General features: G+C 40.0%; 23 non-coding genes across 23 annotated transcripts; all 23 read right to left on the bottom strand.

The window, feature by feature from the left end:
* Nucleotides 1-514: 514 nt before the first annotated feature.
* On the bottom strand, nt 515-586 carry trnaa-ugc (transfer RNA alanine (anticodon UGC)). The gene has a single exon. It is a non-coding gene; the product is annotated as a tRNA-Ala (tRNA).
* A 1337-nt stretch (nt 587-1923) lies between these two features.
* On the bottom strand, nt 1924-1995 carry trnat-ugu (transfer RNA threonine (anticodon UGU)). The gene has a single exon. It is a non-coding gene; the product is annotated as a tRNA-Thr (tRNA).
* Nucleotides 1996-2540: 545 nt separating this feature from the next.
* On the bottom strand, nt 2541-2612 carry trnaa-ugc (transfer RNA alanine (anticodon UGC)). The gene has a single exon. It is a non-coding gene; the product is annotated as a tRNA-Ala (tRNA).
* A 1342-nt stretch (nt 2613-3954) lies between these two features.
* On the bottom strand, nt 3955-4026 carry trnat-ugu (transfer RNA threonine (anticodon UGU)). The gene has a single exon. It is a non-coding gene; the product is annotated as a tRNA-Thr (tRNA).
* Nucleotides 4027-4566: 540 nt separating this feature from the next.
* trnaa-ugc (transfer RNA alanine (anticodon UGC)) lies at nt 4567-4639 on the bottom strand. Its single transcript has one exon. It is a non-coding gene; the product is annotated as a tRNA-Ala (tRNA).
* A 1373-nt stretch (nt 4640-6012) lies between these two features.
* Nucleotides 6013-6084, bottom strand: trnat-ugu (transfer RNA threonine (anticodon UGU)). Its single transcript has one exon. It is a non-coding gene; the product is annotated as a tRNA-Thr (tRNA).
* Nucleotides 6085-6617: 533 nt separating this feature from the next.
* trnaa-ugc (transfer RNA alanine (anticodon UGC)) lies at nt 6618-6689 on the bottom strand. Its single transcript has one exon. It is a non-coding gene; the product is annotated as a tRNA-Ala (tRNA).
* Nucleotides 6690-8070: 1381 nt separating this feature from the next.
* Nucleotides 8071-8142, bottom strand: trnat-ugu (transfer RNA threonine (anticodon UGU)). The gene has a single exon. It is a non-coding gene; the product is annotated as a tRNA-Thr (tRNA).
* Nucleotides 8143-8672: 530 nt separating this feature from the next.
* Nucleotides 8673-8744, bottom strand: trnaa-ugc (transfer RNA alanine (anticodon UGC)). Its single transcript has one exon. It is a non-coding gene; the product is annotated as a tRNA-Ala (tRNA).
* Nucleotides 8745-10103: 1359 nt separating this feature from the next.
* Nucleotides 10104-10175, bottom strand: trnat-ugu (transfer RNA threonine (anticodon UGU)). The gene has a single exon. It is a non-coding gene; the product is annotated as a tRNA-Thr (tRNA).
* Nucleotides 10176-10710: 535 nt separating this feature from the next.
* trnaa-ugc (transfer RNA alanine (anticodon UGC)) lies at nt 10711-10782 on the bottom strand. The gene has a single exon. It is a non-coding gene; the product is annotated as a tRNA-Ala (tRNA).
* Nucleotides 10783-12121: 1339 nt separating this feature from the next.
* trnat-ugu (transfer RNA threonine (anticodon UGU)) lies at nt 12122-12193 on the bottom strand. The gene has a single exon. It is a non-coding gene; the product is annotated as a tRNA-Thr (tRNA).
* A 540-nt stretch (nt 12194-12733) lies between these two features.
* On the bottom strand, nt 12734-12805 carry trnaa-ugc (transfer RNA alanine (anticodon UGC)). Its single transcript has one exon. It is a non-coding gene; the product is annotated as a tRNA-Ala (tRNA).
* A 1368-nt stretch (nt 12806-14173) lies between these two features.
* On the bottom strand, nt 14174-14245 carry trnat-ugu (transfer RNA threonine (anticodon UGU)). Its single transcript has one exon. It is a non-coding gene; the product is annotated as a tRNA-Thr (tRNA).
* Nucleotides 14246-14789: 544 nt separating this feature from the next.
* Nucleotides 14790-14861, bottom strand: trnaa-ugc (transfer RNA alanine (anticodon UGC)). Its single transcript has one exon. It is a non-coding gene; the product is annotated as a tRNA-Ala (tRNA).
* Nucleotides 14862-16205: 1344 nt separating this feature from the next.
* On the bottom strand, nt 16206-16277 carry trnat-ugu (transfer RNA threonine (anticodon UGU)). Its single transcript has one exon. It is a non-coding gene; the product is annotated as a tRNA-Thr (tRNA).
* A 536-nt stretch (nt 16278-16813) lies between these two features.
* trnaa-ugc (transfer RNA alanine (anticodon UGC)) lies at nt 16814-16885 on the bottom strand. Its single transcript has one exon. It is a non-coding gene; the product is annotated as a tRNA-Ala (tRNA).
* A 1353-nt stretch (nt 16886-18238) lies between these two features.
* Nucleotides 18239-18310, bottom strand: trnat-ugu (transfer RNA threonine (anticodon UGU)). The gene has a single exon. It is a non-coding gene; the product is annotated as a tRNA-Thr (tRNA).
* Nucleotides 18311-18843: 533 nt separating this feature from the next.
* Nucleotides 18844-18915, bottom strand: trnaa-ugc (transfer RNA alanine (anticodon UGC)). The gene has a single exon. It is a non-coding gene; the product is annotated as a tRNA-Ala (tRNA).
* A 1344-nt stretch (nt 18916-20259) lies between these two features.
* On the bottom strand, nt 20260-20331 carry trnat-ugu (transfer RNA threonine (anticodon UGU)). The gene has a single exon. It is a non-coding gene; the product is annotated as a tRNA-Thr (tRNA).
* A 541-nt stretch (nt 20332-20872) lies between these two features.
* trnaa-ugc (transfer RNA alanine (anticodon UGC)) lies at nt 20873-20944 on the bottom strand. The gene has a single exon. It is a non-coding gene; the product is annotated as a tRNA-Ala (tRNA).
* Nucleotides 20945-22321: 1377 nt separating this feature from the next.
* On the bottom strand, nt 22322-22393 carry trnat-ugu (transfer RNA threonine (anticodon UGU)). Its single transcript has one exon. It is a non-coding gene; the product is annotated as a tRNA-Thr (tRNA).
* A 539-nt stretch (nt 22394-22932) lies between these two features.
* Nucleotides 22933-23004, bottom strand: trnaa-ugc (transfer RNA alanine (anticodon UGC)). The gene has a single exon. It is a non-coding gene; the product is annotated as a tRNA-Ala (tRNA).
* Between the last annotated feature and the right edge of the window lie 1786 nt (nt 23005-24790).

The following is a 24790-nucleotide window of genomic DNA, read 5'->3' as shown; positions in this document are numbered from 1 at the left end:
CAACATTCTGGAAAGTAGTAGTTGTGTAATGTGAATTTGGCACACAAATAACATCTCTGTTTCCTGCTGAGAATTTCAACATTCTGGAAAGTAGGAGTTGTGTAATGTGAATTTGGCACACAAATAAACTCAGTGGAGAACCTTGGGATTGAACCTCATACATAAATAGCATGCACTCCCCCCTCTGAGCTTCGATACCATTTTATTTGCAGATAAAATGCAATATTAATACAATGTACTTTTTATATACACCACTCCATTGAAACTACAATGAAATGATAGCAGCAATTCTAAATACAAGCAAGTATGGACAGTCATCTAACCCATGAACTTCAGTTTTTGAAAATGATGCATAAAAGTTGGCAACCATGCCACTTCTGTTCCATAAATATACGAACAGGGATTGAACACATGTTCTTCAGATTACAAGAGCAAATTATTCAGCACATCTCTGTTTCCTGCTGAGAATTTCAACATTCTGGAAAGTAGGAGATGGGTCATTGCAAAAATGTTATGGAGAAGCTGGGGATTGAACCCAGGACCTCATACATGCAAAGCATGCGCTCTACCACTGAGCTACATCCCCTTTCTTGGAAAGAAAAAATGTTTCTTATTTTTTAAAATTTCACCTATAATTAACCATGTAAGCCAGTTGAGAACAAGTTTTCATATTCAACTGCGACCTGGCCAAGATAAAGCAAAGCAGCGCAACACAAACAACAACACAGAGTTACAGATGGAATAAACAAGCGTACAGTCAATAACACAATAGAAGAAAAAAAAGAAAGTCTATATACAGTGCGTGCAAATGGAGGTAAGGCAATAAATAGGCCATAGTAGCGAAGTATTTACAATTTAGCAAATTAACACTGGAGTGATAGATGAGCAGATGATGATGTGCAAGTAGAAATACTGGTGTGCAAAGAGCAGAAAGTAAATTAAAACAATATGGGGATGAGGTAGGTAGATTGGGTGGGCTATTTACAGATGGGCTTTGTACAGCTGCAGCGATCAGTTAGCTGCTCAGATAGCCGATGTTTAAAGTTAGCAGTGTTGCCAACACCTCAATAAGGAAAGTAGCTATTGGCTGTCCTAAAAGTCAGATTGCTAAATGATGTCATCAACTAATTTGCATAATTGTGCATGTAATTGTGATGGACACTGTAAAAAAAAAATAACATATGTGGAAGAGACAAAAAGTGAGTAAAATGAAAATGTCTGCAAGTATTCATACTTGGGTGGGGCAACACTGAAAGTTGAGGGAATATGTCTCCAGCTTCAGCGATTTTTGCAATTCCTTCCAGTCATTGTCAGCAGAGAACTGGAAGGAAAGGCCGCCAAAGGAGGTGTTGGCTTTGGGGATGACCAGTGAGATATACCTGCTGGACCTGCTAGCGGGTGGGTGTTGTTATCGTGACCAGTGAGCTGAGATAAGGCGGAGCTTTACCTAGCATAGACTAAAAAATGACCTGGAGCCAGTGGGTCTGGCGACGAATATGTAGCGAGGGCCAGCCGACTGGAGCATACAGGTCGTAGTGGCCATATCAATACAATTGACCTTTTCTTTACACTGTTCTAATGAAAGTACATTTCCATAATATCATCCAGCTTCCATAAACGTCGAACAAGGATTGAACCCATGTGCTTCAGTTTACAAAAACAGATGACTTAGCACATCTATTTCCTTCTTAAAATGTCAACATTCTGGAAAGTAGAGTTGTGCAAAAGCTAATTTCACAACTAAATATACTCATCAGAGAATTGGGGATTAACTTCAGACCGCATGCATCTCAAGTATTAGCTCTACCCTAGAGACACATCCCCTTACTATATCATAGTAGGGTTGCCATTTTGAGAAAACCTTTTTTTCTTCAAAGGCCTCCAGTGAAAGAACCTTTCCTTGGTTACAGGTATTTTTCAGTAAGGCACAGATGGGATTTGAACCCATGATCTTCGGTTTACAAGACCGACGCCTTACCGCTTGGCCACCATGCCACTCTATGCTGCAAAATATTTATCAACATTCTGGAAAGTAGTAGTTGTGTAATGTGAATTTGGCACACAAATAACATCTCTGTTTCCTGCTGAGAATTTCAACATTCTGGAAAGTAGGAGTTGTGTAATGTGAATTTGGCACACAAATAAACTCAGTGGAGAACCTTGGGATTGAACCAAGGACCTCATACATAAATAGCATGCACTCCCCCTCTGAGCTTCGATACCATTTTATTTGCAGATAAAATGCAATATTAATACAATGTACTTTTTATATACACCACTCCATTGAAACTACAGTGAAATGATAGCAGCAATTCTAAATACAAGCAAGTATGGACAGTCATCTAACCCATGAACATCAGTTTTTGAAAATGATGCATTTGAAGTTGGCAACCATGCCACTTCTGTTCCATAAATATACGAACAGGGATTGAACACATGTTCTTCAGATTACAAGAGCAAATTATTCAGCACATCTCTGTTTCCTGCTGAGAATTTCAACATTCTGGAAAGAAGGAGATGGGTCATTGCAAAAAATGTTATGGAGAAGCTGGGGATTGAACCCAGGACCTCATACATGCAAAGCATGCGCTCTACCACTGAGCTACATCCCCTTTCTTGGAAAGAAAAAATGTTTCTTATTTTTTAAATTTCACCTATAATTAACCAGGTAAGCCAGTTGAGAACAAGTTTTCATATTCAACTGCGACCTGGCCAAGATAAAGCAAAGCAGCGCAACACAAACAACAACACAGAGTTACAGATGGAATAAACAAGCGTACAGTCAATAACACAATAGAAGGGAAAAAAAAGAAAGTCTATATACAGTGCGTGGAAATGGAGGTAAGGCAATAAATAGGCCATAGTAGCCTTGATAAGGCGGAGTATTTACACTAGCAAATTAACACTGGATAGATGAGCAGATGATGATGTGCAAGTAGAAATACTGGTGTGCAAAGAGCAGAAAGTAAATTAAAACAATATGGGGATGAGGTAGGTAGATTGGGTGGGCTATTTACAGATGGGCTTTGTACAGCTGCAAAGTTAGCTGCTCAGATAGCCGATGTTTAAAGTTAGCAGTGTTGCCAACACCTCAATAAGGAAAGTAGCTATTGGCTGTCCTAAAAGTCGCTAGAAGTTGCTAAATGATGTCATCAACTAATTTGCATAATTGTGCATGTAATTGTGATGGACACTGAGCAGATGAATAACATTGTGGAAGAGACAAAAAGTGAGTAAAATGAAAATGTCTGCAAGTATTCATACTTGCTAAATAATATGGCGACTAAGTCGCTAGATTGGCAACACTGAAAGTTAGTGAGGGAATATGTCTCCAGCTTCAGCGATTTTTGCAATTCCTTCCAGTCATTGTCAGCAGAGAACTGGAAGGAAAGGCCTGGAGGTGTTGGCTTTGGGGATGACCAGTGAGATATACCTGCTGGAGCGCGTGCTTCGGGTGGGTGTTGTTATCGTGACCAGTGAGCTGAGATAAGGCGGAGCTTTACCTAGCATAGACTAAAAAATGACCTGGAGCCAGTGGGTCTGGCGACGAATATGTAGCGAGGGCCAGCCGACTGAGCATACAGGTCGTAGTGGCCATATCAATACAATTGACCTTTTCTTTACACTGTTCTAATGAAAGTACATTTCCATAATATCATCCAGCTTCCATAAACGTCGAACAAGGATTGAACCCATGTGCTTCAGTTTACAAAAACAGATGACTTAGCACATCTATTTCCTTCTTAAAATGTCAACATTCTGGAAAGTAGAGTTGTGCAAAAGCTAATTTCAGAACTAAATATAGTCATCAGAGAATTTGGGGATTAACTTCAGACCGCATGCATCTCAAGTATTAGCTCTACCCTAGAGACATATCCCCTTACGATATCATAGCAGGGTTGCCATTTTGAGAAAAAGAAAGAACCTTTCCTTGGTATTAGTTCTTTTTCAGTAAGGCACAGATGGGATTTGAACCCATGATCTTTGGTTTACAAGACCGACGCCTTACCGCTTGGCCACCATGCCACTCTATGCTGCAAGATATTTATCAGCATTCTGGAAAGTAGTAGTAATATAGTTGTGTATATATCAACATAACATCTCTGTTTCCTGCTGAGAATTTCAACATTCTGGAAAGTAGGAGTTGTGTAATGTGAATTTGGCACACAAATAAACTCAGTGGAGAACCTTGGGATTGAACCAAGGAATATAGCATGCACTCCCCCTCTCCCCTCTGAGCTTCGATACCATTTTATTTGCAGATAAAATGCAATATTAATACAATGTACTTTTTATATACACCACTCCATTGAAACTACAATGAAATGATAGCAGCAATTCTAAATACAAGCAAGTATGGACAGTCATCTAACCCATGAACTTCAGTTTTTGAAAATGATGCAATTGAAGTTGGCAACCATGCCACTTCTGTTCCATAAATATACGAACAGGGATTGAACACATGTTCTTCAGATTACAAAGAGCAAATTATTCAGCACATCTCTGTTTCCTGCTGAGAATTTCAACATTCTGGAAAGTAGGAGATGGGTCATTGCAAAAATGTTATGGAGAAGCTGGGGATTGAACCCAGGACCTCATACATGCAAAGCATGCGCTCTACCACTGAGCTACATCATCCTTTCTTGGAAAGAAAAAATGTTTCTTATTTTTTTAAATTTCACCTATAATTAACCAGGTAAGCCAGTTGAGAACAAGTTTTCATATTCAACTGCGACCTGGCCAAGATAAAGCAAAGCAGCGCAACACAAACAACAACACAGAGTTACAGATGGAATAAACAAGCGTACAGTCAATAACACAATAGAATAAAAAAAAAAAGTCTATATACAGTGCGTGCAAATGGAGGTAAGGCAATAAATAGGCCATAGTAGCGAAGTATTTACAATTTAGCAAATTAACACTGGAGTGATAGATGAGCAGATGATGATGTGCAAGTAGAAATACTGGTGTGCAAAGAGTGCAGAAAGTAAATTAAAACAATATGGGGATGAGGTAGGTAGATTGGGTGGGCTATTTACAGATGGGCTTTGTACAGCTGCAGCGATCAGTTAGCTGCTCAGATAGCCGATGTTTAAAGTTAGCAGTGTTGCCAACACCTCAATAAGGAAAGTAGCTATTGGCTGTCCTAAAAGTCGCTAGAAGTTGCTAAATGATGTCATCAACTAATTTGCATAATTGTGCATGTAATTGTGATGGACACTGTAGGAGTGAGGAATAACATTGTGGAAGAGACAAAAAGTGAGTAAAATGAAAATGTCTGCAAGTATTCATACTTGCTAAATACAGCGACTAAGTCGCTAAGTTGGCAACACTGAAAGTTAGTGAGGGAATATGTCTCCAGCTTCAGCGATTTTTGCAATTCCTTCCAGTCATTGTCAGCAGAGAACTGGAAGGAAAGGCGGCCAAAGGAGGTGTTGGCTTTGGGGATGACCAGTGAGATATACCTGCTGGAGCGCGTGCTACGGGTGGGTGTTGTTATCGTGACCAGTGAGCTGAGATAAGGCGGAGCTTTACCTAGCATAGACTAAAAAGATGACCTGGAGCCAGTGGGTCTGGCGACGAATATGTAGCGAGGGCCAGCCGACTGGAGCATACAGGTCGTAGTGGCCATATCAATACAATTGACCTTTTCTTTACACTGTTCTAATGAAAGTACATTTCCATAATATCATCCAGCTTCCATAAACGTCGAACAAGGATTGAACCCATGTGCTTCAGTTTACAAAAACAGATGACTTAGCACATCTATTTCCTTCTTAAAATGTCAACATTCTGGAAAGTAGAGTTGTGCAAAAGCTAATTTCACAACTAAATATACTCATCAGAGAATTTGGGGATTAACTTCAGACCGCATGCATCTCAAGTATTAGCTCTACCCTAGAGACATATCCCCTTACGATATCATAGCAGGGTTGCCATTTTGAGAAACTTTTTTTTCTTCAAAGGCCTCCAGTGAAAGAACCTTTCCTTGGTATCAGTTATTTTTCAGTAAGGCACAGATGGGATTTGAACCCATGATCTTCGGTTTACAAGACCGACGCCTTACCGCTTGGCCACCATGCCACTCTATGCTGCAAAATATTTATCAACATTCTGGAAAGTAGTAGTTGTGTAATGTGAATTTGGCACACAAATAACATCTCTGTTTCCTGCTGAGAATTTCAACATTCTGGAAAGTAGGAGTTGTGTAATGTGAATTTGGCACACAAATAAACTCAGTGGAGAACCTTGGGATTGAACCAAGGAAATAGCACGCACTCCCCCTCTGAGCTTCGATACCATTTTATTTGCAGATAAAATGCAATATTAATACAATGTACTTTTTATATACACCACTCCATTGAAACTACAATGAAATGATAGCAGCAATTCTAAATACAAGCAAGTATGGACAGTCATCTAACCCATGAACTTCAGTTTTTGAAAATGATGCAATTGAAGTTGGCAACCATGCCACTTCTCTTCCATAAATATACGAACAGGGATTGAACACATGTTCTTCAGATTACAAGAGCAAATTATTCAGCACATCTCTGTTTCCTGCTGAGAATTTCAACATTCTGGAAAGTAGGAGATGGGTCATTGCAAAAAAAACATGGAGAAGCTGGGGATTGAACCCAGGACCTCATACATGCAAAGCATGCGCTCTACCACTGAGCTACATCCCCTTTCTTGGAAAGAAAAAATGTTTCTTATTTTTTTTAAATTTCACCTATAATTAACCAGGTAAGCCAGTTGAGAACAAGTTTTCATATTCAACTGCGACCTGGCCAAGATAAAGCAAAGCAGCGCAACACAAACAACAACACAGAGTTACAGATGGAATAAACAAGCGTACAGTCAATAACACAATAGAAGAAAAAAATAAAGTCTATATACAGTGCGTGCAAATGGAGGTAAGGCAATAAATAGGCCATAGTAGCTGAAGTATTTACAATTTAGCAAATTAACACTGGAGTGATAGATGAGCAGATGATGATGTGCAAGTAGAAATACTGGTGTGCAAAGAGTGCAGAAAGTAAATTAAAACAATATGGGGATGAGGTAGGTAGATTGGGTGGGCTATTTACAGATGGGCTTTGTACAGCTGCAGCGATCAGTTAGCTGCTCAGATAGCCGATGTTTAAAGTTAGCAGTGTTGCCAACACCTCAATAAGGAAAGTAGCTATTGGCTGTCCTAAAAGTCGCTAGATTGCTAAATGATGTCATCAACTTTGCATAATTGTGCATGTAATTGTGATGGACACTGTAGGAGTGAGGAATAACATTGTGGAAGAGACAAAAAGTGAGTAAAATGAAAATGTCTGCAAGTATTCATACTTGCAAATACAGCGACTAAGTCGCTAAGTTGGCAACACTGAAAGTTAGTGAGGGAATATGTCTCCAGCTTCAGCGATTTTTGCAATTCCTTCCAGTCATTGTCAGCAGAGAACTGGACTGCTGCGCAAGGAAAGGCGCCTGTGGAGGTGTTGGCTTTGGGGGCGGATGACCAGCATGAGACTTACAGATGACCTGGAGCCAGTGGTTCTGGGTGTTATCGTGACCAGTGAGCTGAGATAAGGCGGAGCTTTACCTAGCATAGACTAAAAAAATGACCTGGAGCCAGTGGGTCTGGCGACGAATATGTAGCGAGGGCCAGCCGACTGGAGCATACAGGTCGTAGTGGCCATATCAATACAATTGACCTTTTCTTTACACTGTTCTAATGAAAGTACATTTCCATAATATCATCCAGCTTCCATAAACGTCGAACAAGGATTGAACCCATGTGCTTCAGTTTACAAAAACAGATGACTTAGCACATCTATTTCCTTCTTAAAATGTCAACATTCTGGAAAGTAGAGTTGTGCAAAAGCTAATTTCACAACTAAATATACTCATCAGAGAATTTGGGGATTAACTTCAGACCGCATGCATCTCAAGTATTAGCTCTACCCTAGAGACACATCCCCTTACGATATCATAGCAGGGTTGCCATTTTGAGAAACTTTTTTTTCTTCAAAGGCCTCCAATGAATGAACCCTTTCTTGGTTAAGGTATTTTTCAGTAAGGCACAGATGGGATTTGAACCCATGATCTTCGGTTTACAAGACCGACGCCTTACCGCTTGGCCACCATGCCACTCTATGCTGCAAAATATTTATCAACATTCTGGAAAGTAGTAGTTGTGTAATGTGAATTTGGCACACAAATAACATCTCTGTTTCCTGCTGAGAATTTCAACATTCTGGAAAGTAGGAGTTGTGTAATGTGAATTTGGCACACAAATAAACTCAGTGGAGAACCTTGGACCTCATACATAAATAGCATGCACTCCCCTCTGAGCTTCGATACCATTTTATTTGCAGATAAAATGCAATATTAATACAATGTACTTTTTATATACACCACTCCATTGAAACTACAATGAAATGATAGCAGCAATTCTAAATACAAGCAAGTATGGACAGTCATCTAACCCATGAACTTCAGTTTTTGAAAATGATGCAATTGAAGTTGGCAACCATGCCACTTCTGTTCCATAAATATACGAACAGGGATTGAACACATGTTCTTCAGATTACAAGAGCAAATTATTCAGCACATCTCTGTTTCCTGCTGAGAATTTCAACATTCTGGAAAGTAGGAGATGGGTCATTGCAAAAATGTTATGGAGAAGCTGGGGATTGAACCCAGGACCTCATACATGCAAAGCATGCGCTCTACCACTGAGCTACATCCCCTTTCTTGGAAAGAAAAAAATGTTTCTTTTTTTTTAAATTTCACCTATAATTAACCAGGTAAGCCAGTTGAGAACAAGTTTTCATATTCAACTGCGACCTGGCCAAGATAAAGCAAAGCAGCGCAACACAAACAACAACACAGAGTTACAGATGGAATAAACAAGCGTACAGTCAATAACACAATAGAAGAAAAAAAAATAAAGTCTATATACAGTGCGTGCAAATGGAGGTAAGGCAATAAATAGGCCATAGTAGCGAAGTATTTACAATTTAGCAAATTAACACTGGAGTGATAGATGAGCAGATGATGATGTGCAAGTAGAAATACTGGTGTGCAAAGAGCAGAAAGTAAATTAAAACAATATGGGGATGAGGTAGGTAGATTGGGTGGGCTATTTACAGATGGGCTTTGTACAGCTGCAAATCAGTTAGCTTTTTTTTTAAAGCAATAAATCAGATAGCCGATGTTTAATCAGCAGTGTTGCCAACAAATAAGAAAGTACTGGCTGTCCTAAATGAGCAGATGATGATTGCAAATGATGTCATCAACTAATTTGCATAATTGTGCATGTAATTGTGATGGACACTGTAGGAAAATAACATTGTGGAAGAGACAAAAAGTGAGTAAAATGAAAATGTCTGCAAGTATTCATACTTGAAATGGGCACTAAGTCGCTAAGTTGGCAACACTGAAAGCTAGTGAGGGAATATGTCTCCAGCTTCAGCGATTTTTGCAATTCCTTCCAGTCATTGTCAGCAGAGAACTGGAAGGAAAGGCGGGAGGTGTTGGCTTTGGGGATGACCAGTGAGATATACCTGCTGGAGCGCGTGGTTCTGGGTGTTGTTATCGTGACCAGTGAGCTGAGATAAGGCGGAGCTTTACCTAGCATAGACTAAAAAATGACCTGGAGCCAGTGGGTCTGGCGACGAATATGTAGCGAGGGCCAGCCGACTGGAGCATACAGGTCGTAGTGGCCATATCAATACAATTGACCTTTTCTTTACACTGTTCTAATGAAAGTACATTTCCATAATATCATCCAGCTTCCATAAACGTCGAACAAGGATTGAACCCATGTGCTTCAGTTTACAAAAACAGATGACTTAGCACATCTATTTCCTTTTAAAATGTCAACATTCTGGAAAGTAGAGTTGTGCAAAAGCTAATTTCACAACTAAATATACTCAAAAGAGAATTTGGGGATTAACTGTCAGACCGAAAACATCTCAAGTATTAGCTCTACCCTAGAGACACATCCCCTTACTATATCATAGTAGGGTTGCCAATTTGAGAAAACATTTTTTCTTCAAAGGCCTCCAATGAAAGAACCTTTCCTTGGTTATTTGTATTTTTCAGTAAGGCACAGATGGGATTTGAACCCATGATCTTCGGTTTACAAGACCGACGCCTTACCACTTGGCCACCATGCCACTCTATGCTGCAAAATATTTATCAACATTCTGGAAAGTAGTAGTTGTGTAATGTGAATTTGGCACACAAATAACATCTCTGTTTCCTGCTGAGAATTTCAACATTCTGGAAAGTAGGAGTTGTGTAATGTGAATTTGGCACACAAATAAACTCAGTGGAGAACCTTGGGACCTCAACATAAATAGCATGCACTCCCCTCTGAGCTTCCATACCATTTTATTTGCAGATAAAATGCAATATTAATACAATGTACTTTTTATATACACCACTCCATTGAAACTACAATGAAATGATAGCAGCAATTCTAAATACAAGCAAGTATGGACAGTCATCTAACCCATGAACTTCAGTTTTTGAAAATGATGCAATTGAAGTTGGCAACCATGCCACTTCTGTTCCATAAATATACTAACAGGGATTGAACACATGTTCTTCAGATTAAAAGAGCAAATTATTCAGCACATCTCTGTTTCCTGCTGAGAATTTCAACATTCTGGAAAGTAGGAGATGGGTCATTGCAAAAAAAACATGTTATGGAGAAGCTGGGGATTGAACCCAGGACCTCATACATGCAAAGCATGCGCTCTACCACTGAGCTACATCCCCTTTCTTGGAAAGAAAAAATGTTTCTTATTTTTTTAAATTTCACCTATAATTAACCAGGTAAGCCAGTTGAGAACAAGTTTTCATATTCAACTGCGACCTGGCCAAGATAAAGCAAAGCAGCGCAAATTCATTTGCAACACAGAGTTACAGATGGAATAAACAAGCGTACAGTCAACTGCAGCAATGGAAGAAAAAAAAAAAAAGTCTATATACAGTGCGTGCAAATGGAGGTAAGGCAATAAATAGGCCATAGTAGCGGAGCTTTACAATTTAGCAAATTAACACTGGAGTGATAGATGAGCAGATGATGATGTGCAAGTAGAAATACTGGTGTGCAAAGAGCAGAAAGTAAATTAAAACAATATGGGGATGAGGTAGGTAGATTGGGTGGGCTTTTACAGATGGGCTTTGTACAGCTGCAGCGATCAGTTAGCTGCTCAGATAGCCGATGTTTAAAGTTAGCAGTGTTGCCAACACCTCAATAAGGAAAGTAGCTATTGGCTGTCCTAAAAGTCAGATTGCTAAATGATGTCAAACTAATTTGCATAATTGTGCATGTAATTGTGATGGACACTGTAGGAGTGAGGAATAACATTGTGGAAGAGACAAAAAGTGAGTAAAATGAAAATGTCTGCAAGTATTCATACAGAAATGGGCACTAAGTCGCTAAGTTGAACACTGAAAGCTAGTGAGGGAATATGTCTCCAGCTTCAGGACTTTTGCAATTCCTTCCAGTCATTGTCAGCAGAGAACTGGAAGGAAAGGCGCTTTAGGTGTTGGCTTTGGGGATGACCAGTGAGATATCCTGGAGCCAGTGGTTCTGGGTGTTGTTATCGTGACCAGTGAGCTGAGATAAGGCGGAGCTTTACCTAGCATAGACTAAAAAGATGACCTGGTTCTGGCGACGAATATGTAGCGAGGGCCAGCCGACTGGAGCATACAGGTCGTAGTGGCCATATCAATACAATTGACCTTTTCTTTACACTGTTCTAATGAAAGTACATTTCCATAATATCATCCAGCTTCCATAAACGTCGAACAAGGATTGAACCCATGTGCTTCAGTTTACAAAAACAGATGACTTAGCACATCTATTTCCTTTTTAAAATGTCAACATTCTGGAAAGTAGAGTTGTGCAAAAGCTAATTTCACAACTAAATATACTCAAAAGAGAATTTGGGGATTAACTTCAGACCGCATGCATCTCAAGTATTAGCTCTACCCTAGAGACACATCCCCTTACTATATCATAGTAGGGTTGCCATTTTGAGAAAACATTTTTTCTTCAAAGGCCTCCAATGAAAGAACCTTTCCTTGGAATTTAAGGTATTTTTCAGTAAGGCACAGATGGGATTTGAACCCATGATCTTCGGTTTACAAGACCGACGCCTTACCGCTTGGCCACCATGCCACTCTATGCTGCAAAATTTATCAACATTCTGGAAAGTAGTAGTTGTGTAATGTGAATTTGGCACACAAATAACATCTCTGTTTCCTGCTGAGAATTTCAACATTCTGGAAAGTAGGAGTTGTGTAATGTGAATTTGGCACACAAATAAACTCAGTGGAGAACCTTGGATTGAACCAAGGAAATAGCACGCACTGCATGCCTCCCCCTCTGAGCTTCCATACCATTTTATTTGCAGATAAAATGCAATATTAATACAATGTACTTTTTATATACACCACTCCATTGAAACTACAATGAAATGATAGCAGCAATTCTAAATACAAGCAAGTATGGACAGTCATCTAACCCATGAACTTCAGTTTTTGAAAATGATGCAATTGAAGTTGGCAACCATGCCACTTCTGTTCCATAAATATACGAACAGGGATTGAACACATGTTCTTCAGATTACAAGAGCAAATTATTCAGCACATCTCTGTTTCCTGCTGAGAATTTCAACATTCTGGAAAGAAGGAGATGGGTCATTGCAAAAAAATGTTATGGAGAAGCTGGGGATTGAACCCAGGACCTCATACATGCAAAGCATGCGCTCTACCACTGAGCTACATCCCCTTTCTTGGAAAGAAAAAAATGTTTCTTATTTTTTTTAAATTTCACCTATAATTAACCAGGTAAGCCAGTTGAGAACAAGTTTTCATATTCAACTGCGACCTGGCCAAGATAAAGCAAAGCAGCGCAACACAAACAACAACACAGAGTTACAGATGGAATAAACAAGCGTACAGTCAATAACACAATAGAAGAAAAAAAAATAAAGTCTATATACAGTGCGTGCAAATGGAGGTAAGGCAATAAATAGGCCATAGTAGCGAAGTATTTACAATTTAGCAAATTAACACTGGAGTGATAGATGAGCAGATGATGATGTGCAAGTAGAAATACTGGTGTGCAAAGAGCAGAAAGTAAATTAAAACAATATGGGGATGAGGTAGGTAGATTGGGTGGGCTATTTACAGATGGGCTTTGTACAGCTGCAGCGATCAGTTAGCTGCTCAGATAGCCGATGTTTAAAGTAATTGGCAGCAGTTTGTTGCCAACACCTCAATAAGGAAAGTAGATTGGCTGTCCTAAAAGTCACTAAATGATGTCATCAACTAATTTGCATAATTGTGCATGTAATTGTGATGGACACTGTAGGAGTGAGGAATAACATTGTGGAAGAGACAAAAGTGAGTAAAATGAAAATGTCTGCAAGTATTCATACTTGCTAAATACAGGACTAAGTCGCTAAGTTGGCAACACTGAAAGTTAGTGAGGGAATATGTCTCCAGCTTCAGCGACTTTTTGCAATTCCTTCCAGTCATTGTCAGCAGAGAACTGGAAGGAAAGGCCGCCAAAGGAGGTGTTGGCTTTGGGGATGACCAGTGAGATATACCTGCTGAGCGCGTGCCAGGGTGGGTGTTGTTATCGTGACCAGTGAGCTGAGATAAGGCGGAGCTTTACCTAGCATAGACTAAAAAATGACCTGGAGCCAGTGGGTCTGGCGACGAATATGTAGCGAGGGCCAGCCGACTGGAGCATACAGGTCGTAGTGGCCATATCAATACAATTGACCTTTTCTTTACACTGTTCTAATGAAAGTACATTTCCATAATATCATCCAGCTTCCATAAACGTCGAACAAGGATTGAACCCATGTGCTTCAGTTTACAAAAACAGATGACTTAGCACATCTATTTCCTTTTTAAAATGTCAACATTCTGGAAAGTAGAGTTGTGCAAAAGCTAATTTCACAACTAAATATACTCAAAAGAGAATTTGGGGATTAACTTCAGACCGCATGCATCTCAAGTATTAGCTCTACCCTAGAGACACATCCCCTTACTATATCATAGCAGGGTTGCCATTTTGAGAAAACTTTTTTTTCTTCAAAGGCCTCCAGTGAAAGAACCTTTCCTTGGTATCAGTTATTTTTCAGTAAGGCACAGATGGGATTTGAACCCATGATCTTCGGTTTACAAGACCGACGCCTTACCGCTTGGCCACCATGCCACTCTATGCTGCAAGATATTTATCAACATTCTGGAAAGTAGTAGTTGTGTAATGTGAATTTGGCACACAAATAACATCTCTGTTTCCTGCTGAGAATTTCAACATTCTGGAAAGTAGGAGTTGTGTAATGTGAATTTGGCACACAAATAAACTCAGTGGAGAACCTTGGGATTGAACCAAGGACCTCATACATAAATAGCATGCACTCCCCCTCTGAGCTTCGATACCATTTTATTTGCAGATAAAATGCAATATTAATACAATGTACTTTTTATATACACCACTCCATTGAAACTACAGTGAAATGATAGCAGCAATTCTAAATACAAGCAAGTATGGACAGTCATCTAACCCATGAACTTCAGTTTTTGAAAATGATGCATTTGAAGTTGGCAACCATGCCACTTCTGTTCCATAAATATACGAACAGGGATTGAACACATGTTCTTCAGATTACAAGAGCAAATTATTCAGCACATCTCTGTTTCCTGCTGAGAATTTCAACATTCTGGAAAGTAGGAGATGGGTCATTGCAAAAAAAACATGGAGAAGCTGGGGATTGAACCCAGGACCTCATACATGCAAAGCATGCGCTCTACCACTGAGCTACATCCCCTTTCTTGGAAAGAAAAAATGTTTCTTTTTTTTTAAATTTCACCTATAATTAACCAGGTAAGCCAGTTGAGAACAAGTTTTCATATTCAACTGCGACCTGGCCAAGATAAAGCAAAGCAGCGCAATACAAACAACAACACAGAGTTACAGATGGAATAAACAAGCGTACAGTCAATAACACAATAGAAAAAAAAAAAAAGTCTATATACAGTGCGTGCAAATGGAGGTAAGGCAATAAATAGGCCATAGTAGCGAAGTATTTACAATTTAGCAAATTAACACCGGAGTGATAGATGAGCAGATGATGATGTGCAAGTAGAAATACTGGTGTGCAAAGAGCAGAAAGTAAATTAAAACAATATGGGGATGAGGTAGGTAGATTGGGTGGGCTATTTACAGATGGGCTTTGTACAGCTGCAGCGATCAGTTAGCTGCTCAGATAGCCGATGTTTAAAGTTAGCAGTGTTGCCAACACCTCAATAAGGAAAGTAGCTATTGGCTGTCCTAAAAGTCGCTAGATCAACTAATTTGCATAATTGTGCATGTAATTGTGATGGACACTGTAGAGTGAGGAATAACATTGTGGAAGAGACAAAAAGTGAGTAAAATGAAAATGTCTGCAAGTATTCAAACTTGCTAAATATGGCGATGAGGTAGGTAAGTTGGCAACACTGAAAGTTAGTGAGGGAATATGTCTCCAGCTTCAGCGATTTTTGCAATTCCTTCCAGTCATTGTCAGCAGAGAACTGGAAGGAAAGGCGGCCAAAGGAGGTGTTGGCTTTGGGGATGACCAGTGAGATATACCTGCTGGAGCGTGCAGCAGTGGTTCTCGTGACCAGTGAGCTGAGATAAGGCGGAGCTTTACCTAGCATAGACTAAAAAATGACCTGGAGCCAGTGGGTCTGGCGACGAATATGTAGCGAGGGCCAGCCGACTGGAGCATACAGGTCGTAGTGGCCATATCAATACAATTGACCTTTTCTTTACACTGTTCTAATGAAAGTACATTTCCATAATATCATCCAGCTTCCATAAACGTCGAACAAGGATTGAACCCATGTGCTTCAGTTTACAAAAACAGATGACTTAGCACATCTATTTCCTTCTTAAAATGTCAACATTCTGGAAAGTAGAGTTGTGCAAAAGCTAATTTCACAACTAAATATACTCATCAGAGAATTTGGGGATTAACTTCAGACCGCATGCATCTCAAGTATTAGCTCTACCCTAGAGACACATCCCCTTACTATATCATAGTAGGGTTGCCATTTGAGAAAACATTTTTTCTTCAAAGGCCTCCAATGAAAGAACCTTTCCTTGGTTACAGGTTTGAAGACTTTCAGTAAGGCACAGATGGGATTTGAACCCATGATCTTCGGTTTACAAGACCGACGCCTTACCGCTTGGCCACCATGCCACTCTATGCTGCAAAATATTTATCAACATTCTGGAAAGTAGTAGTTGTGTAATGTGAATTTGGCACACAAATAACATCTCTGTTTCCTGCTGAGAATTTCAACATTCTGGAAAGTAGGAGTTGTGTAATGTGAATTTGGCACACAAATAAACTCAGTGGAGAACCTTGGGATTGAACCAAGGAAATAGCAAATAGCACTCCCCTCTGAGCTTCCATACCATTTTATTTGCAGATAAAATGCAATATTAATACAATGTACTTTTTATATACACCACTCCATTGAAACTACAATGAAATGATAGCAGCAATTCTAAATACAAGCAAGTATGGACAGTCATCTAACCCATGAACTTCAGTTTTTGAAAATGATGCAATTGAAGTTGGCAACCATGCCACTTCTGTTCCATAAATATACTAACAGGGATTGAACACATGTTCTTCAGATTACAAGAGCAAATTATTCAGCACATCTCTGTTTCCTGCTGAGAATTTCAACATTCTGGAAAGTAGGAGATGGGTCATTGCAAAAAATGTTATGGAGAAGCTGGGGATTGAACCCAGGACCTCATACATGCAAAGCATGCGCTCTACCACTGAGCTACATCCCCTTTCTTGGAAAGAAAAAATGTTTCTTATTTTTTTTAAATTTCACCTATAATTAACCAGCAGGTAAGCCAGTTGAGAACAAGTTTTCATATTCAACTGCGACCTGGCCAAGATAAAGCAAAGCAGCGCAACACAAACAACAACACAGAGTTACAGATGGAATAAACAAGCGTACAGTCAATAACACAATAGAAGAAAAAAATAAGTCTATATACAGTGCGTGCAAATGGAGGTAAGGCAATAAATAGGCCATAGTAGCGAAGTATTTACAATTTAGCAAATTAACACTGGAGTGATAGATGAGCAGATGATGATGTGCAAGTAGAAATACTGGTGTGCAAAGAGTTCTGCAGAAAGTAAATTAAAACAATATGGGGATGAGGTAGGTAGATTGGGTGGGCTATTTACAGATGGGCTTTGTACAGCTGCAGCGATCAGTTAGCTGCTCAGATAGCCGATGTTTAAAGTTAGCAGTGTTGCCAACACCTCAATAAAAGTAGCTATTGGCTGTCCTAAAAGTCGCTAGAAGTTTAGCAAATGATGTCACAACTAATTTGCATAATTGTGCATGTAATTGTGATGGACACTGTAGAAGGAATAACATTGTGGAAGAGACAAAAAGTGAGTAAAATGAAAAAATGCAAGTATTCATACAATATGGCGACTAAGTCGCTAGGTTGGCAACACTGAAAGTTAGTGAGGGAATATGTCTCCAGCTTCAGCGGCAATTCCTTCCAGTCATTGTCAGCAGAGAACTGGAAGGAAAGGCGGCCAAAGGAGGTGTTGGCTTTGGGGATGACCAGTGAGATATACCTGCTGGACCTGCTACGGGTGGGTGGTTCTGGCGACCAGTGAGCTGAGATAAGGCGGAGCTTTACCTAGCATAGACTAAAAAATGACCTGGAGCCAGTGGGTCTGGCGACGAATATGTAGCGAGGGCCAGCCGACTGGAGCATACAGGTCGTAGTGGCCATATCAATACAATTGACCTTTTCTTTACACTGTTCTAATGAAAGTACATTTCCATAATATCATCCAGCTTCCATAAACGTCGAACAAGGATTGAACCCATGTGCTTCAGTTTACAAAAACAGATGACTTAGCACATCTATTTCCTTCTTAAAATGTCAACATTCTGGAAAGTAGAGTTGTGCAAAAGCTAATTTCACAACTAAATATACTCATCAGAGAATTTGGGGATTAACTTCAGACCGCATGCATCTCAAGTATTAGCTCTACCCTAGAGACACATCCCCTTACTATATCATAGTAGGGTTGCCATTTTGAGAAAACCTTTTTTTCTTCAAAGGCCTCCAATGAAAGAACCTTTCCTTGGTTACAGGTATTTTTCAGTAAGGCACAGATGGGATTTGAACCCATGATCTTCGGTTTACAAGACCGACGCCTTACCGCTTGGCCACCATGCCACTCTATGCTGCAAAATATTTATCAACATTCTGGAAAGTAGTAGTTGTGTAATGTGAATTTGGCACACAAATAACATCTCTGTTTCCTGCTGAGAATTTCAACATTCTGGAAAGTAGGAGTTGTGTAATGTGAATTTGGCACACAAATAAACTCAGTGGAGAACCTTGGGATTGAACCAAGGAAATAGCACGCACTCCCCCTCTGAGCTTCCATACCATTTTATTTGCAGATAAAATGCAATATTAATACAATGTACTTTTTATATACACCACTCCATTGAAACTACAATGAAATGATAGCAGCAATTCTAAATACAAGCAAGTATGGACAGTCATCTAACCCATGAACTTCAGTTTTTGAAAATGATGCAATTGAAGTTGGCAACCATGCCACTTCTGTTCCATAAATATACGAACAGGGATTGAACACATGTTCTTCAGATTACAAGAGCAAATTATTCAGCACATCTCTGTTTCCTGCTGAGAATTTCAACATTCTGGAAAGTAGGAGATGGGTCATTGCAAAAATGTTATGGAGAAGCTGGGGATTGAACCCAGGACCTCATACATGCAAAGCATGCGCTCTACCACTGAGCTACATCCCCTTTCTTGGAAAGAAAAAAATGTTTCTTATTTTTTAAATTTCACCTATAATTAACCAGGTAAGCCAGTTGAGAACAAGTTTTCATATTCAACTGCGACCTGGCCAAGATAAAGCAAAGCAGCGCAACACAAACAACAACACAGAGTTACAGATGGAATAAACAAGCTACAGTCAATAACACAATAGAAGAAAAAAAGAAAGTCTATATACAGTGCGTGCAAATGGAGGTAAGGCAATAAATAGGCCATAGTAGCGAAGTATTTACAATTTAGCAAATTAACACTGGAGTGATAGATGAGCAGATGATGATGTGCAAGTAGAAATACTGATTGAGTGCAGAAAGTAAATTAAAACAATATGGGGATGAGGTAGGTAGATTGGGTGGGCTATTTACAGATGGGCTTTGTACAGCTGCAGCGATCAGTTAGCTGCTCAGATAGCCGATGTTTAAAGTTAGCAGTGTTGCCAACACCTGGAAAGTAGCTATTGGCTGTCCTAAAAAATCGCTAGAAGTTGGATTCATCAACTAATTTGCATAATTGTGCATGTAATTGTGATGGACACTGTAGGAGTGAGGAATAACATTGTGGAAGAGACAAAAAGTGAGTAAAATGAAAATGTCTGCAAGTATTCAAATACTTGCAAAATGCAGAAAGTCGCTAATAAAACACTGAAAGATAGTGAGGGAATATGTCTCCAGCTTCAGCGAGCAATTCCTTCCAGTCATTGTCAGCAGAGAACTGGAAGGAAAGGCGGCCAAAGGAGGTGTTGGCTTTGGGGATGACCAGTGAGATATACCTGCTGGAGCTGCGTGCTGGGTGGGTGTTGTTATCGTGACCAGTGAGCTGAGATAAGGCGGAGCTTTACCTAGCATAGACTAAAAAGATGACCTGGAGCCAGTGGGTCTGGCGACGAATACACATGGAGGGCCAGCCGACTGGAGCATACAGGTTCTGTAGTGGCCATATCAATACAATTGACCTTTTCTTTACACTGTTCTAATGAAAGTACATTTCCATAATATCAGCCAGCTTCCATAAACGTCGAACAAGGATTGAACCCATGTGCTTCAGTTTACAAAAACAGATGACTTAGCACATCTATTTCCTTTTAAAATGTCAACATTCTGGAAAGTAGAGTTGTGCAAAAGCTAATTTCACAACTAAATATACTCAAAAGACAAGTTTGGGGATTAACTGTCAGAAAACATGCATCTCAAGTATTAGCTCTAATATAGAGACACATCCCCTGATACTATATCATAGTTTGCCATTTTGAGAAAACCTTTTTTTAAAAGGCCTTTCCATGAAAGAACCTTTCCTGGTTAAGACAGGTTTTTTCAGTAAGGCACAGATGGGATTTGAACCCATGATCTTCGGTTTACAAGACCGACGCCTTACCACTTGGCCACCATGCCACTCTATGCTGCAAAATATTTATCAACATTCTGGAAAGTAGTAGTTGTGTAATGTGAATTTGGCACACAAATAACATCTCTGTTTCCTGCTGAGAATTTCATTCTGGAAAGTAGGAGTTGTGTAATGTGAATTTGGCACACAAAAACTCAGTGGAGAACCTTGGGATTGAACCAAGGAAATAGCATAAATAGCATGCACTCCCCCTCTGAGCTTCGATACCATTTTATTTGCAGATAAAATGCAATATTAATACAATGTACTTTTTATATACACCACTCCATTGAAACTACAATGAAATGATAGCAGCAATTCTAAATACAAGCAAGTATGGACAGTCATCTAACCCATGAACTTCAGTTTTTGAAAATGATGCAATTGAAGTTGGCAACCATGCCACTTCTGTTCCATAAATATACGAACAGGGATTGAACACATGTTCTTCAGATTACAAGAGCAAATTATTCAGCACATCTCTGTTTCCTGCTGAGAATTTCAACATTCTGGAAAGTAGGAGATGGGTCATTGCAAAAAAACATGTTATGGAGAAGCTGGGGATTGAACCCAGGACCTCATACATGCAAAGCATGCGCTCTACCACTGAGCTACATCCCCTTTCTTGGAAAGAAAAAATGTTTCTTATTTTTTAAATTTCACCTATAATTAACCAGGTAAGCCAGTTGAGAACAAGTTTTCATATTCAACTGCGACCTGGCCAAGATAAAGCAAAGCAGCGCAACACAAACAACAACACAGAGTTACAGATGGAATAAACAAGCGTACAGTCAATAACACAATAGAAGAAAAAAAAGAAAGTCTATATACAGTGCGTGCAAATGGAGGTAAGGCAATAAATAGGCCATAGTAGCTGCAGCAATTTAGCAAATTAACACTGGAGTGATAGATGAGCAGATGATGATGTGCAAGTAGAAATACTGGTGTGCAAAGAGCAGAAAGTAAATTAAAACAATATGGGGATGAGGTAGGTAGATTGGGTGGGCTATTTACAGATGGGCTTTGTACAGCTGCAGCGATCAGTTAGCTGCTCAGATAGCCGATGTTTAAAGTTAGCAGTGTTGCCAACACCTCAATAAGGAAAGTAGCTATTGGCTGTCCTAAAAGTCGCTAGAAGTTGCTAAATGATGTCATCAACTAATTTGCATAATTGTGCATGTAATTGTGATGGACACTGTAGGAGTGAGGAATAACATTGTGGAAGAGAAAAAAAGTGAGCAAAATGAAAATGTCTGCAAGTATTCATAGGTAGGTAGATTGGGTGGGCTATTTACAGATCTCTAAGTTTGGCAACACTGAAAGCTAGTGAGGGAATATGTCTCCAGCTTCAGCGATTTTTGCAATTCCTTCCAGTCATTGTCAGCAGAGAACTGGAAGGAAAGGCGGCCAAAGGAGGTGTTGGCTTTGGGGATGACCAGTGAGATATACCTGCTGGAGCGCGTGCTTCGGGTGGGTGTTGTTATCGTGACCAGTGAGCTGAGATAAGGCGGAGCTTTACCTAGCATAGACTAAAAAGATGACCTGGAGCCAGTGGGTCTGGCGACGAATATGTAGCGAGGGCCAGCCGACTGGAGCATACAGGTCGTAGTGGCCATATCAATACAATTGACCTTTTCTTTACACTGTTCTAATGAAAGTACATTTCCATAATATCATCCAGCTTCCATAAACGTCGAACAAGGATTGAACCCATGTGCTTCAGTTTACAAAAACAGATGACTTAGCACATCTATTTCCTTCTTAAAATGTCAACATTCTGGAAAGTAGAGTTGTGCAAAAGCTAATTTCACAACTAAATATACTCATCAGAGAATTTGGGGATTAACTTCAGACCGCATGCATCTCAAGTATTAGCTCTACCCTAGAGACACATCCCCTTACTATATCATAGTAGGGTTGCCATTTTGAGAAAACCTTTTTTCTTCAAAAGGCCTCCAATGAAAGAACCTTTCCTTGGTTACAGGTATTTTCTCAGTAAGGCACAGATGGGATTTGAACCCATGATCTTCGGTTTACAAGACCGACGCCTTACCGCTTGGCCACCATGCCACTCTATGCTGCAAAATATTTATCAACATTCTGGAAAGTAGTAGTTGTGTAATGTGAATTTGGCACACAAATAACATCTCTGTTTCCTGCTGAGAATTTCAACATTCTGGAAAGTAGGAGTTGTGTAATGTGAATTTGGCACACAAATAAACTCAGTGGAGAACCTTGGGACCTGAACATAAATAGCATGCACTCCCCTCCTCCCCTCTGAGCTTCGATACCATTTTATTTGCAGATAAAATGCAATATTAATACAATGTACTTTTTATATACACCACTCCATTGAAACTACAATGAAATGATAGCAGCAATTCTAAATACAAGCAAGTATGGACAGTCATCTAACCCATGAACTTCAGTTTTTGAAAATGATGCAATTGAAGTTGGCAACCATGCCACTTCTGTTCCATAAATATACGAACAGGGATTGAACACATGTTCTTCAGATTACAAGAGCAAATTATTCAGCACATCTCTGTTTCCTGCTGAGAATTTCAACATTCTGGAAAGTAGGAGATGGGTCATTGCAAAAAATGTTATGGAGAAGCTGGGGATTGAACCCAGGACCTCATACATGCAAAGCATGCGCTCTACCACTGAGCTACATCCCCTTTCTGGGAAAGAAAAAAATGTTTCTTTTTTTTTAAATTTCACCTATAATTAACCAGGTAAGCCAGTTGAGAACAAGTTTTCATATTCAACTGCGACCTGGCCAAGATAAAGCAAAGCAGCGCAACACAAACAACAGTCACAGAGTTAACAGATGGAATAAACAGGCCGCCTGTACAGATTGCAATTGATAACACAATAGATAGAAGATGAAAACCAGTGGTGCGAAGTAGAAATACTGAAGTTATGGAACAAACTAGTGCGTGTCAATGGAAGGTTTTTTTTTTCAATAAGGAAAGTTAAAGGCAAAAATATGCCATAGTAGCCGAAGTATTTACAATTTAGCAAATTAACACTGGAGTGATAGATGAGCAGATGATGATGTGCAAGTAGAAATACTGGTGTGCAAAAGTGCAGAAAGTAAATAAAAACAATATGGGGATGAGGTAGGTAGATTGGGTGGGCTATTTACAGATGGGCATCTCCTGCTCTGACTGCAGCTGGAAGGACTGCTGCGCAAGGACTAGGCCGCCTGTGAGTGCTTTGATAAGGCGGAGCTTTACCTAGCATAGACTTACAGATGACCTGGAGCCAGTGGTTCTGGCGACGAGTTACACATGGAACAAACAATCGCACAGTCAATAACAAAATAGCAAGTGGTTCTGGCGACGAATATGTAGCGAGGGCCAGCCGACTAGAGCATACAGGACGCAGTGGCTATATCAAGACAATTGACCTTTCTTTACACTGTTGTGATGAAAGTACATTTCCATAATATCAGCTATCTACCATAAACGTCGAACAGGGATTGAACCCATGTGCTTCAGTTAACAAAAACAGATGGCTTTGCGCATCTATTTCATTTTTAGAATGTCAACATTGTGGAACGTGGGAGTTGTGGAAAAGCTAATTTAAATAAAAACAGTATAAAAACAGTATGGGAATGAGGTAGGTGAAAAGGGTGAGCTATTTACCAATAGACTATGTACAGCTGCAGCGATCGGTTAGCTGCTCGGATAGCTGATGTTTGAAGTTGGTGAGGAGATAAAAGTCTCCAACTTCAGCGATTTTTGCAATTCGTTCCAGTCACAGGCAGCAGAGTACTGGAACGAAAGGCGGCCAAATGAGGTGTTGGCTTTAGGGATGATCAGTGAGATACACCTGCTGGAGCGCGTGCTACGGATGGGTGTTGCCATCGTGACCAGTGAACTGAGATAAGGCGGAGCTTTACCTAGCATGGACTTGTAGATGACCTGGAGCCAGTGGGTCTGGCGACGAATATGTAGTGAGGGCCAGCCGACTAGAGCATACAAGTCGCAGTGGTGGGTGGTATAAGGTGCTTTAGTGACAAAACGGATGGCACTGTGATAGACTGCATCCAGTTTGCTGAGTAGAGTGTTGGAAGCCATTTTGTAGATGACATCGCCGAAGTCGAGGATCGGTAGGATAGTCAGTTTTACTAGGGTAAGCTTGGCAGCGTGAGTGAAGGAGGCTTTGTTGCGGAATAGAAAGCCGACTCTGGATTTGATTTTTGATTGGAGATGTTTGATGTGAGTCTGGAAGGAGAGTTTGCAGTCTAGCCAGACACCTAGGTACTTATAGATGTCCACATATTCAAGGTTGGAACCATCCAGGGTGGTGATGCTAGTCGGGCATGCGGGTGCAGGCAGCGATCGGTTGAAAAGCATGCATTTGGTTTTACTCGCGTTTAGGAGCAGTTGGAGGCCACGGAAGGAGTGCTGTATGGCATTGAAGCTCGTTTGGAGGTTGGATAGCACAGTGTCCAAT

Source organism: Oncorhynchus keta, unplaced genomic scaffold, assembly GCF_023373465.1.
Source record: "Oncorhynchus keta strain PuntledgeMale-10-30-2019 unplaced genomic scaffold, Oket_V2 Un_contig_14679_pilon_pilon, whole genome shotgun sequence".
Taxonomy (NCBI): domain Eukaryota; kingdom Metazoa; phylum Chordata; class Actinopteri; order Salmoniformes; family Salmonidae; genus Oncorhynchus; species Oncorhynchus keta.
The sequence above is the reverse complement of the archived record's forward strand: the minus strand, read 5'-3'. Positions and strand labels throughout refer to the sequence as shown.